Source organism: Oncorhynchus kisutch, unplaced genomic scaffold (genome assembly GCF_002021735.2).
Source record: "Oncorhynchus kisutch isolate 150728-3 unplaced genomic scaffold, Okis_V2 scaffold469, whole genome shotgun sequence".
Classification (NCBI taxonomy): domain Eukaryota; kingdom Metazoa; phylum Chordata; class Actinopteri; order Salmoniformes; family Salmonidae; genus Oncorhynchus; species Oncorhynchus kisutch.
In genome coordinates this window covers 90,240-101,848 of record NW_022262414.1, presented here as the reverse complement: position 1 = coordinate 101,848, position 11,609 = coordinate 90,240, and the positions used below count along the sequence as shown (strand labels likewise).

General features: G+C 50.0%; 2 non-coding genes across 2 annotated transcripts; both read right to left on the bottom strand.

Moving 5' to 3' along the window:
• Positions 1-154, bottom strand: LOC116360797 (5.8S ribosomal RNA). Its single transcript, XR_004207152.1, has one exon. It is a non-coding gene; the product is annotated as a 5.8S ribosomal RNA (ribosomal RNA).
• Positions 155-10,490: 10,336 nt separating this feature from the next.
• On the bottom strand, positions 10,491-10,644 carry LOC116360796 (5.8S ribosomal RNA). The gene has a single exon (XR_004207151.1). It is a non-coding gene; the product is annotated as a 5.8S ribosomal RNA (ribosomal RNA).
• Positions 10,645-11,609: the final 965 nt, after the last annotated feature.

Here is an 11,609-nt window from a genome sequence, read left to right as displayed (position 1 = left end):
CGACCCTCAGACAGGCGTAGCCCCAGGAGGAACATGGGGCCGCAAAGTGCGTTCGAAGTGTCAATGATCAATGTGTCCTGCAATTCACATTAGTTCTCGCAGCTAGCTGCGTTCTTCATCGACGCACGAGCCGAGTGATCCACCGCTAAGAGTTGTACTCTTGTTTTTCTCATTACGCACGCAGAGGCCAGAGGCCGGGCAGAGATGGGGAGGTTACCCTCCTTTCCTCCACCCGCACTTCGCCAGAGCGCCAGGCCATAAGTTCAAAGACAAAGGTTTAAGAATAGGGAGGCTTCCGGGAGCTGCGCTTGCGTCCTCGTCGCCGAAGCGCCAGGGAAGCCGCGCAGACATTGAACCCCCACCTACGCCGGGGCGCAGAGAAGTTGACTGGGTTCCCAGTGCCGCGCGAGGATACGGGGCGATACTCAAGCCGCTTACATCAGTGTTAGACCATTTTGGGAAGTCCCGGTTCACCGGACACCCCCAGTCCCCTTCGGTAGCGGCCTCTCCACCCGCCCATAGGTGAGTCATGCAACCGTGGCTAATGGGGAAAGGGGATGGAGCCAGTCGGGCACATCCCAGGCAAAGGGGGGAATGCGGGGAAGCGGGCTAGGACCGATGACACCCGCGCCGGGAGAAGAGAGAGGCGGGAGGCGTGAGCCCCCTACCCTACCCAACCCGCAGCATAGCTGGATTTTCGGCGCTCAGCCCCATGCCGGCGGCTGGCAACCCGTTAATGATCCTTCCGCAGGTTCACCTACGGAAACCTTGTTACGACTTTTACTTCCTCTAGATAGTCAAGATTGATCGTCTTCTCGGCGCTCCGCCAGGGCCGTGACCGACCTCAGCGGGGCCGATCCGAGGACCTCTCCAATCGGTAGTAGTGACGGGCGGTGTGTACAAAGGGCAGGGACCGGAGCTTATGACCCGCGCTTACTGGGAATTCCTCTCGGTGAAGGGTAGACACACGCTGATCCGCTCAGTGTGTGATCCGCTTTCAACCTGTCAATCCCGTCCGGCCTGGGTGAGGTTTTCGGTGTTGAGTCAAATTAAGCCGCAGGCCCCACTCCTGGTGGTGCCCTTCCGTCAATTCCTTTAAATTTCAGCTTTGCAACCATACTCCCCGGAACCCAAATACTTTGGTTTCCCGGACGCTGCCCGGCCTCAGACAGACCGCTTGGGTCAACCGGGTAGGTCCACATTTGAAGACAGGGTTTGAGAATACGTGTTTTTGGTGCCGATGCGTTACGGGATGACCATCACCACATGCTTCGCAGCCTGAGTGTGCCACTCCCCGCACCGGAACACCAATGGAGGGCCACTTGGTCAGACAGTTCGGCTCGAAATCGCACGAACGTTGCGCGGCTGGAGTGTATCGAAATTAGGGGACCAAAATTCCGAAAGGGGCTCCCCCGATAGAGGCAAATCCACTTGGGTCGGGAGGGAACATCCATCAGAACACCAGCCAAAGGCCGGCCGATAGAGTCCCTCCCAGGTGGAAAACGAATGCAAATCAGTCAGAGGAAATTAAACTCCCTGGACAACAGAGGACAACCATGGAGACGCACCGTGAAACAAGTATGGGACTGGACTGGAGAGCTAGCCCTCACCGGGACTAAACAACCACCAATCGGTCGCCGAAGGGACAGGCACCTTCATTGGACCAGAACCATGGTCATTGATGAACCAAACCCACAAGGTAATAGCTGGGATAGAGCAACTGCCGGGGCAGAGCTCAATATCCTCCCATCACCAAGCTGGGAAACGTGGCTCAAAAGTTAGGATAAATCGGACGCCGAAGGGTCTGTTCCAACCACTAAATCGGACGCCGGCGGAAAATGTCCAAATTACCATGGTTACGAGGGGCTCACATCCCTCAAAAGTACCCAGTACTTATTTTCTATTCGGCCTGATCAGTTTGACACCACCCCCGTCTCTCTAGGACATGGAAGTCTTGTTGTCAAAAACCAGGTTTCTGATTTCGCGCCGGTACCTGTCTGGTCGACCCACCCCCAAGTGTGTAATTGACGTTCAGGCCAATTTATCGATATAAGCTCGGAACCTCACTGGGTTTATGTGTATCCCGCAATTGGGGGTAAAATTCTGTTAAACACAAAACGTGAATAAATCAAAAAGTACACATCCAATCTGGATGGGGTTTATTTTAAACGAAAGGGCACATATAGACGAGCATTTACATGGAATTAAAACCGTTTTTGTAGAAAACATTTTAATAGAAAATCGTGTTTTAAGTTTTGGGAAAAAAGTGAATGTTACAGGAAACATAGGTGCCTGTGAATGCGAAATGTTTTTGATATGATGCAATTGTTGCCCATCACGAGAGAGGGTATGAGACGAAATTTGGGACCTCTAGCTCTTCGGGAAGTATTTTTAATCATTTTCTGAAAATTACAGAAATTGGTCGGAAAAATGGCAGAGTCCACACTTTTCACAGCCGTGCACCTGGTGATTGAAAACGTGCATCTGGTAACCCAAAAATTACATTAGCGGTGTTACAAAAAATGAATGCCCGCTTGGGACCACCCTAATACGGACCTTTATCCATGGGGGACCCTATACCTCGCATTTAAGGGTCATTCTGATATTAATGCCCGCTATGGAAACACCCTACTACGGCCCTCTCTCTGTCGGGGGCGACCTGAGTGCATTATGGACACTTTGAAATTTCACGATGGATACTGATTGCTATACAAGCGGTAACCCAAAAACACAAATATGGTCATAAATGCATTTAACGGTCATTCTGATTTTAATGCCCGCTATAGGAGCACCCTACTACGGCCCTCTTTCACTCAGGGCCGTCCTGGGTGCTTTATGGACTGTTTGACAAGTGCTGGAGGAGGAAATAGAGCCGTGCACCTGGTGATTGAAACCGTGCATCTGGTAACCCAAAATAGACCCGTGCACCCGGTAACCCAAAAATTACATTAGCGGTGTTACAAAAAATGAATGCCCACTTGGGACCACCCTAATACGGACCTTTATCCATGGGGGACCCTATACCTCCGTGCACCTGGTGATTGAAAATGTGCACCTGGGAACCTAAATATTAAAATACTGTCCGGTTACAGCCATCTTGGGCTATATGGGCTATATGCCGGTACACCAAAACGTGAATAAATCAAAAAGTACATATCCAATCTGGATGGGGTTTTTTTTAAACGAAAGGGCACAAATAGACGATAATTTACTTTTAATTAGAACCGTTTTTGTATAGAACATTTTAATAGAAAATTGCGTTTTAAGTTTTGGGAAAATAGTGAATGTTACCGGAAACATAGGTGCCTGTTAGGGCAATTTGTTTTTGACATGCTCTACTTGTTGCCCATTGAGAGAGAGGGTATGAGACGAAATTTGGGACCTCTAGCCCCTCGGGAAGTATTTTTAATCATTTTATGAAAAATACCGATGAGTGCTTTATTGGCTGTTTAAAATATCACGATGGATACTGATTGCTATAGAAGCGGTAACCCAAAAACACAAATATGGTCATAAATGCATTTAACGGTCATTCTGATTTTAATGCCCACTATAGGAGCACCCTACTACGGCCCTCTTTCACTCAGGGCCGTCCTGGGTGCTTTATGGACTGTTTGACAAGTGCTGGAGGAGGAAATAGAGCCGTGCACCTGGTGATTGAAACCGTGCATCTGGTAACCCAAAATAGACCCGTGCACCCGGTAACCCAAAAATTACATTAGCGGTGTTACAAAAAATGAATGCCCACTTGGGACCACCCTAATACGGACCTTTATCCATGGGGGACCCTATACCTCCGTGCACCTGGTGATTGAAAATGTGCACCTGGGAACCTAAATATTAAAATACTGTCCGGTTACAGCCATCTTGGGCTATATGGGCTATATGCCGGTACACCAAAACGTGAATAAATCAAAAAGTACATATCCAATCTGGATGGGGTTTTTTTTAAACGAAAGGGCACAAATAGACGATAATTTACTTTTAATTAGAACCGTTTTTGTATAGAACATTTTAATAGAAAATTGCGTTTTAAGTTTTGGGAAAATAGTGAATGTTACCGGAAACATAGGTGCCTGTTAGGGCAATTTGTTTTTGACATGCTCTACTTGTTGCCCATTGAGAGAGAGGGTATGAGACGAAATTTGGGACCTCTAGCCCCTCGGGAAGTATTTTTAATCATTTTATGAAAAATACCGATGAGTGCTTTATTGGCTGTTTAAAATATCACGATGGATACTGATTGCTATAGAAGCGGTAACCCAAAAACACAAATATGGTCATAAATGCATTTAACGGTCATTCTGATTTTAATGCCCACTATAGGAGCACCCTACTACGGCCCTCTTTCACTCAGGGCCGTCCTGGGTGCTTTATGGACTGTTTGACAAGTGCTGGAGGAGGAAATAGAGCCGTGCACCTGGTGATTGAAACCGTGCATCTGGTAACCCAAAAACACAAATATGGTCATAAATGCATTTAACGGTCATTCTGATTTTAATGCCCGCTATAGGAGCACCCTACTACGGCCCTCTTTCACTCAGGGCCGTCCTGGGTGCTTTATGGACTGTTAGCCAAGTGCTGGAGGAGGAAATAGACCCGTGCACCTGGTGATTGAAAACGTGCATCTGGTAACCCAAAATAGACCCGTGCACCCGGTAACCCAAAAATTAAATTATTTATGGACACTTTCACATATTTTTGTGGATGCGGATTAAACACATTTTTAATCATTTTAATGCATAATGACACAAATACAAGGGTGAATTTCAAACAAATATGCTTTATTTAATCAGTTAATCATTGATTGATTTGACCCTCAATCAGTGCCCGGGCCCGGCTGGCATTTTTGGGCAGATTATGGTACCTGTAGTGACGTGCCTGGGTTTCCAGAGAGTGACACATATGGTCAGCAACAGTTCCCCGGTCTGTAACTGAGCCTTGGTTAAAGTTCAACGTGGCAACACTGCGTCGAATTGTACCAAAGGTCACTTTACTTCCAATGCCAAACTCTTCAAAGATTTGCCCCACATACTCACACAGATTACCGTAGGGTTGACCGCAGGATGTGAAAAAGAACAGTTCTGTGTCTGAGGTCAATCCACTCAGATGAGGCCTGATTTTATGGAATCGTTGAAGCCAAGTGTATTCCTCCTGACATAGAACAATTCTGCACTCCCCGAAGCTATAGTTAGTTTTGTGGGAAGCTATAGACATCTGATAACCCCCACCTTCAGGGGTTATTTCACTGAAATCAGTCACACTAAACATTGTGACTGGGGATCGTCGAGTGCCATTAAATATGGCCAACCGGCTGGACATGAGAGCTGCAAACCTACGCCTGTCAGAGCATGTGGCACGTTCCTCCAGCCTACTGAGAACTGAAGGAATGGCTCGATTGCTTAGCTCAACAAAGCGTTTTAACTCCGCAGCGCTGAGCACCTCGTCCCTGCAGCGTTGGCGGAATTTTGCCCTATGCGTTGCCTGGCTCTGCCGCGAGTCCCTGTCCATCTTCGCCAAGCACAGTAACATCTTTCGAATTGCAACGACCTTAGCTTGCATACCATTTGGCCGGAACTGAATAAGATAATTGAGGAAACCTCTAACATCAGCTCGGTACATTTTTAAGGTGGATGGTGCCAAACCACGGCCGTCACATTGAGCATACCACACAGACACACGTCTGTAGTTATCCAGAAAACACAGTCCTTCATTGGCCTTGTCCTCCGACATAATGCGGAGGAATTCCCGTACTCGGGACATACTGGTGCGACTATTGTCAATTCGTTTAACTGAAGGGGCTGTACCCACAATATAGTGTTCATACTGAGTCAAAATTGCATTACTCCAAACCTGCATTCGGGATGGCACACCGCCGTCTTCATCACTCTCGCTCTCAGTAGAAGTCGCCACGACGCAGCCTTGCTCCCTCGGTTCCGAGCACAGTTCACTACGGACCTGACTGGTTGGCTGCACCGCCGCCGAAGAACCTGCCGTCTGATCCCCCTCGGCCACCAGCTGCTGCTGCTCACCCTCGTCCACTAGCTGCTGCTCACCCTCGTCCACCAGCTGCTGCAAAATCACAGGGTCCTCCGGCCGCGGTTCAAGCACTGATTCGGGCTGCTGTCTCTCAGTCGAAAACCGGCTAAATTGCATAGCATTCGTCCATTCCATAGTACCGAACTTAAGTGCATGTACAGACTTCAAATGTCGATCTAGCCGCACTATATTCTGTTTACAACAAAGTCCACAGTCGCGTCTTGGTCTGCTACTCATAGCTTCTCTCTCCTGCCTTCCTCCGTGTCTCTCTGTTTGCTCAAACAAACACCTAACCCTAACCAGGGCTTAATGCGCCCCACCTGTGGCCCAATATGGGACTAATTGGACGGGGAAGGAGAATTTGACCATAAAGCTCACCTCGTTGTCTCTTTATTCGTGAAAGGACGTTTGGCCCTGTGGGTAGCGGACTTGCCTGAGAATTGTCAGGCAAGGGTTCGAGACCCGCAAGGATCAGCGTCTTTTTTTCCCCACAGGGCCTGCTAACCCACAGCCCAAGGTGTGGGCACCAGGTGTGGGCCCCAGCAGAGGCCCAATATGGGACAAAATGGACGGGGAAGGAGAATTTGACTATAAAGCTCACATCGCTGTCTCTTTACTCACGAAAGGCTGTATGGCTTAATGGTTAGGGAGCTTGACTCACAATCACCGGGTCAAGTGTTCATGCCAGGCCTGGGTAATCATTTTTTTTCCCCACAGGGGCCTGATAACCAAAAAAAGGACCATAGGTCCATAGGCCCATAGGCCCATAGGCCAGAAAGCCACTGGCCTGGCCTGGGACAAAACCCACTGCCCTGGCCTCAAGGCCTTATTTGACCTAACCGGTTGACATGCCTTTTTCAGAGAATGAGAGGACACAGAGAGGCTTAAAAGGTTAAACTCTCTCTCATGGGATGAAGGGACATACAGGCCTAAAGGCCAAACACCCCTAACCAGGTTATATGCCTCTATCTGGGCATCAGAGGTCACAAACAGGCCTCAAGGCCTTATTTGACCTAACCGGTTGACATGCCTTTTTCAGAGAATGAGAGGACACAGAGAGGCTTAAAAGGCTAAACTCTCTCTCATGGGATGAAGGGACATACAAGCCTAAAGGCCAAACACCCCTAACCAGTTTATATGCCTCTATCTGGGCATCAGAGGTCACAAACAGGCCTCAAGGCCTTATTTGACCTAACCTGTAAAGGGACTTTTTCTGGGAATGAGAGGACACAGAGAGGCTTAAAAGGCTAAACTCTCTCTCATGGGATGAAGGGACATACAAGCCTAAAGGCCAAACACCCCTAACCAGTTTATATGCCTCTATCTGGGCATCAGAGGTCACAAACAGGCCTCAAGGCCTTATTTGACCTAACCTGTAAAGGGACTTTTTCTGGGAATGAGAGGACACAGAGAGGCTTAAAAGGCTAAACTCTCTCTCATGGGATGAAGGGACATACAAGCCTAAAGGCCAAACACCCCTAACCAGTTTATATGCCTCTATCTGGGCATCAGAGGTCACAAACAGGCCTCAAGGCCTTATTTGACCTAACCTGTAAAGGGACTTTTTCTGGGAATGAGAGGACACAGAGAGGCTTAAAAGGCTAAACTCTCTCTCATGGGATGAAGGGACATACAAGCCTAAAGGCCAAACACCCCTAACCAGTTTATATGCCTCTATCTGGGCATCAGAGGTCACAAACAGGCCTCAAGGCCTTATTTGACCTAACCGGTAAAATGACTTTTTCTGGGAATGAGAGGACACAGAGAGGCTTAAAAGGCTAAACTCTCTCTCATGGGATGAAGGGACATACAAGCCTAAAGGCCAAACACCCCTAACCAGTTTATATGCCTCTATCTGGGCATCAGAGGTCACAAACAGGCCTCAAGGCCTTATTTGACCTAACCGGTAAAATGACTTTTTCTGGGAATGAGAGGACACAGAGAGGCTTAAAAGGCTAAACTCTCTCTCATGGGATGAAGGGACATACAAGCCTAAAGGCCAAACACCCCTAACCAGTTTATATGCCTCTATCTGGCCTCAAGGCCTTATTTGACCTTTGTTGGCAGCCATCTTGGGCTATATGCTGAAACACCAAAACGTGAATAAATCAAAAAGTACATATCCAATCTGGATGGGGTTTTTTTTAAACGAAAGGGCACAAATAGACGATAATTTACATTGAATTAAAACCGTTTTTGTATAGAACATTTTAATAGAAAATCGTGTTTTAAGTTTTTGGAAAATAGTGGATGTTACCGGAAACATAGGTGCCTGTTAGGGCAATTTGTTTTTGACATGCTCTACTTGTTGCCCATTGAGAGAGAGGGTATGAGACGAAATTTGGGACCTCTAGCCCCTCGGGAAGTATTTTTAATCATTTTATGAAAAATACCGATTTTGGCAGGAAAAAATAAATAGCCGGTCAACTGGTAACCTAAAAATAATCTCCTAATTTAAAGTAGTCACCTCGTAAGGTGTTTGAAGGTAGGCACCTGGTAACCTAAAAATAAAAAGACTGTCCTAAATGCACTTGTCGGTCATTCTGATATTAATACCCACTATGGGACTATGATAGTGGGCATCTATCCATGGCCCTCTATCCATGGGCGCCCGTCCTGAGTGCTTTATGGACTGTTTAAACTATTCTGATGGATACACATTGTTGTGCACCTGGTGATTGAAAACGTGCATCTGGTAACCCAAAATGGATGGTAAATAAATCACAGAAATTGCACTATGTCCAACTCTGGGTATGGTGATTGGGGAATTAGGCCAAAAAAAAAGGGGGACAGAGCAGCTCACCTCCACAGAGGCTGACTGCTCTGCCCCCCTTAAGGACAGTGGAACTATTGACCTTCAGACCTAAAGGCCTAACTCCCTATCCAGGAACAGGCCTCTCTCTCTGGGCATGAGAGTACACATACAGGCAGTTAGGCCCTCACTCACCACCCGGGGAACAACCCTCTATTTCCGGGGATGATTCCAGCAGGGGACCCCCCCCCACCTCCACAACCTTGCACACCAGGTGAACCAGGGCACCCACACTTAAGCACCCTTCCCCGGCAATAAAGCAGATAGCCGCGCTGTTAAGAACCGCGTGCACCTGGTCACCCAAAATGGACCTCGTGCACCTGGTCACCCAAAATGGACCTCGTGCACCTGGTCACCCAAAATGGACCTCGTGCACCTGGTCACCCAAAATGGACCTCGTGCACCTGGTCACCCAAAAAGGCCCTCGTGCACCTGGTCACCCAAAAAGGCCCATGTGCACCTGGTCACCCGGCCGCTTTCCACCCAGAACCTAAGTCCACTCTGGGTTACCGGTGGTACTACCTGTACCCACCTTCCTTAGTCCGATTGCCCACTCTCTTTTTGGGCTATCGGACTCTGACTTGCCCACTCTCTCTTGGGTCTTTGGGTTACCGGGTGCACGACGTCCGTTTTGGGTTACCAGGTACCGATGGTACTTTTCTACCTGGTACCCACCTTCCTTAGTCCGATTGCCCACTCTCTTTTTGGGCTATCGGACTCTGACTTGCCCACTCTCTCTTGGGTCTTTGGGTTACCGGGTGCACAACGTCCGTTTTGGGTTACCGGGTGCCGGTGGTACTTTTCTACCTGTACCCACCTTCCTTAGTCCGATTGCCCACTCTCTTTTTGGGCTATCGGACTCTGACTTGCCCACTCTCTCTTGGGTCTTTGGGTTACCGGGTGCACAACGTCCGTTTTGGGTTACCGGGTGCCGGTGGTACTTTTCTACCTGTACCCACCTTCCTTAGTCCGATTGCCCACTCTCTTTTTGGGCTATCGGACTCTGACTTGCCCACTCTCTCTTGGGTCTTTGGGTTACCGGGTGCACGACGTCCGTTTTGGGTTACCGGGTGCCGGTGGTACTTTTCTACCTGTACCCACCTTCCTTAGTCCGATTGCCCACTCTCTCTCTGGGCATCTGGACTCTGACTCCTGGTGCTTCTATGTGCACCTGGTGACCCATTTGTACTGAAGAGGGGAGGTGGAGGAAGACGCCTTCCGTCCCAAAAAAAGATTGGATCGAGTGCCTGCTTACACCCTCTCCCCCGGATTTTGAATGGCCAGCGAGAGCTCACCGGACGCCGCTGGGAACGCGACGCTTTCCAGGGCTTGGGCCCCTCTCTCGGGGCGAACCCATTCCAGGGCGCCCCTGAACTCTCCCCGGGGCTCCCGCCAGCTTCTCCGGGATCGGTCACATTACCGCACTGGACGCCTCGCGGCGCCCATCTCCGCCACTCCAAATTCGGGGATCTGAACCCGACTCCCTTCCGTTACCGGCCTCACACCGTCCACGGGCTGAGCCTCGATCAGAAGGACTCAGGCCCCCGATCGACACTGGGCAAAGCGGTCTTCTATACACCACATGACTGCCCCAGCTGCCCCAGCTGCGGAAACCCAGAGGTTCCGATTGATGACAAAGCGACCCTCAGACAGGCGTAGCCCCAGGAGGAACATGGGGCCGCAAAGTGCGTTCGAAGTGTCAATGATCAATGTGTCCTGCAATTCACATTAGTTCTCGCAGCTAGCTGCGTTCTTCATCGACGCACGAGCCGAGTGATCCACCGCTAAGAGTTGTACTCTTGTTTTTCTCATTACGCACGCAGAGGCCAGAGGCCGGGCAGAGATGGGGAGGTTACCCTCCTTTCCTCCACCCGCACTTCGCCAGAGCGCCAGGCCATAAGTTCAAAGACAAAGGTTTAAGAATAGGGAGGCTTCCGGGAGCTGCGCTTGCGTCCTCGTCGCCGAAGCGCCAGGGAAGCCGCGCAGACATTGAACCCCCACCTACGCCGGGGCGCAGAGAAGTTGACTGGGTTCCCAGTGCCGCGCGAGGATACGGGGCGATACTCAAGCCGCTTACATCAGTGTTAGACCATTTTGGGAAGTCCCGGTTCACCGGACACCCCCAGTCCCCTTCGGTAGCGGCCTCTCCACCCGCCCATAGGTGAGTCATGCAACCGTGGCTAATGGGGAAAGGGGATGGAGCCAGTCGGGCACATCCCAGGCAAAGGGGGGAATGCGGGGAAGCGGGCTAGGACCGATGACACCCGCGCCGGGAGAAGAGAGAGGCGGGAGGCGTGAGCCCCCTACCCTACCCAACCCGCAGCATAGCTGGATTTTCGGCGCTCAGCCCCATGCCGGCGGCTGGCAACCCGTTAATGATCCTTCCGCAGGTTCACCTACGGAAACCTTGTTACGACTTTTACTTCCTCTAGATAGTCAAGATTGATCGTCTTCTCGGCGCTCCGCCAGGGCCGTGACCGACCTCAGCGGGGCCGATCCGAGGACCTCTCCAATCGGTAGTAGTGACGGGCGGTGTGTACAAAGGGCAGGGACCGGAGCTTATGACCCGCGCTTACTGGGAATTCCTCTCGGTGAAGGGTAGACACACGCTGATCCGCTCAGTGTGTGATCCGCTTTCAACCTGTCAATCCCGTCCGGCCTGGGTGAGGTTTTCGGTGTTGAGTCAAATTAAGCCGCAGGCCCCACTCCTGGTGGTGCCCTTCCGTCAATTCCTTTAAATTTCAGCTTTGCAACCATA